The sequence below is a fragment of the Priapulus caudatus genome, unplaced genomic scaffold, assembly GCF_000485595.1.
Source record: "Priapulus caudatus unplaced genomic scaffold, Priapulus_caudatus-5.0.1 Scaffold286, whole genome shotgun sequence".
Taxonomy (NCBI): Eukaryota; Metazoa; Priapulida; class Priapulimorpha; order Priapulimorphida; family Priapulidae; genus Priapulus; species Priapulus caudatus.
This window is the reverse complement of record NW_014577347.1, coordinates 311,169-313,280: the sequence shown is the minus strand read 5'-3', so window position 1 is coordinate 313,280 and position 2,112 is coordinate 311,169. Positions and strand designations below refer to the sequence as shown.

Sequence of the window (2,112 nt, the reverse complement as noted above, 5' to 3'; positions counted from 1 at the left end):
TGCAATACTTCCCCTTATAACACCCGAACACATATTTGCTGCAAGGGAAGGCTCCTATACAAAGGTTCGAACAACGCATGCTGCAATACTTCCCCTTATAACACCCGAACACATATTTGCTGCAAAGGAAGGCTCCGTTATAAAGGTTCGAACAACGCATGCTGCAATACTTCCCCTTATAACACCCGAACACATATTTGCTGCAATGGAAGGCTCAGTTACAAAGGTTCGAACAATTCGTGTAATTAAAGCTATGCATACTTCTACCGTATATTCGCGAACAGTAATATACGTGGTTATGTATGGGTACTGGCGGATTTCTCCATAAACTGAACCGATATGATTGAGTGCCACTAATACATAGCTATGCTTTTGTGATGGTAATGAATTATGTATACTGCGATGAGCAGATCGAATCTATCTATATTGATGTAACATTCTATATTGTATGGTAACTTCATTATCAATTTGAAATGAAAAAATTAATCGAATAATTTTGCTAACAGTGCGTTAATTTGTTTTTTTCTTTGGTTTAATAATTACGATTCACTAGTTATGTTGAAGCAATGTTAATAACTTAATAAGTTGTTAAAATTCAATATCATATCATACGATGTAGTTATAACAATAAAATATGTATTATGTGTTTCATATAATCTTACTAGTGTTTAAATAGTGCAAAAATGTCGAGCATTTGCGATGTATATATGCAAGCCTTCGCGGTTAAAACAATGTACGGCTGTGAAAATCTCAAAACTGTCAAGAAATATTTATTATTCCTTTGCGGTTCTGTTTCTGTTATATTCGTTTCGATGTTTTCTAATTGGTATCCGTAATAATGTATAAGTAACATGTTTTGGAGCAATTACAAATATGCGCATGAAATCCCGCACGTAATTAATTAAATATCTATTGCTTATTGTTTCATTAAATATGTTATGTTCTAGTTATGTATCTGCTTATAATTATGTCCGATAGGCGGCGGTAAGTGTACGCACGCGAGTTCATTTACTCAATGCAACATCACTTCCCATGGAAATGCATCAACTGAAAGTTGTTTGGTTGTGAAGCATTTTAGCTGTTTTATTGACAATAAGGTAAAAATGACGACATTTCAATTCATGTAGTTTAGTATGTAGGATATAGTTAATCTGTTATTAGTGTCGTTATCTATTTGCTTGCGCAGCTTTACAACTTGCAGCTAGACCGCGCAGTATCTCCCAGAATCTCCAGTCGATCGTTGGTTATTCGTGAATGTTCTCAATAGACAATACATCCCGACCCAAGCCTAGAGTCACCCCCTACCTTGGCTTACGATAACATATCACTGTAATGATGCGACGTGATCTTCTCTCACCTGCAGAGTAGGACCTTGAGTACTTCATCTAAAGGATTTGGAATTTTATCTTATATATTAAAATTATTATAGCTGCTTGTCCCCACATTGCCAAGTAATGACTGACCCCGGGAGGGGGGGGGGGTCACTATATATGCCGGTATTACCCTATGTGCGTTCTCACTAAAAATAATAGGCCCCTTTGTGCGAACTGCACATTAGAAAACCCTACCCCCTATTGCAGACAATTGAAGAATACCACCCCCTATTGCATAAACAATGAAAATATCCCACCCCCTATTGCATACACAATGAAAGACTCCTACCCGGACCCCTACCCCCTATTGCGAGGTCTTGCAGACAAGTGGAAGGCAAAGAGTGGAGGGAATGGAGGTGGCCCGTTAAGGGGGCCTACTGCGGGCGCGGTGCTTGACTTGAACGATCCCGAGGGCTTATTGCGGGATTAGCTTTGTAAAGGGGGGGCCTATTTGCTCCCGTGCGGGCCCGCTTTAGAAGTTCAAAAACACCCCCCTAACCCGCAAAATTTGGAAAGCACATGGGGTAATACCGGCATATATAGTGACCCCCCCCGGGTGACTGACTGAGTATGTGTCGTATGTATGATCTAGCTAGGAAGCGAAATGGTTATATTACTTAGTAGTTACGGGGTATCGTAGTACCCAGCCCAATATAACAACACACAAATGCACTGTAGTGGTTATCATGTTATAGGTGTTGCCTGGGGCCCGTTGTCAGAAACTTCGTAAAGTTACGAT

The 2,112-nt window shown here is 39.8% G+C and overlaps 1 protein-coding gene across 1 annotated transcript in view; it reads left to right on the top strand.

Annotated features, from left to right (window-relative positions):
* Positions 1–1,006: 1,006 nt before the first annotated feature.
* LOC106808567 (general transcription factor IIE subunit 2-like) overlaps positions 1,007–2,112 on the top strand; it is a 7,464-nt gene continuing 6,358 nt past the window's right edge. The window contains exon 1 of the mRNA XM_014811329.1: positions 1,007–1,097. The gene's annotated coding sequence lies outside the window, so the exon portion shown is untranslated. The remainder of the gene's footprint in view (positions 1,098–2,112) is intronic.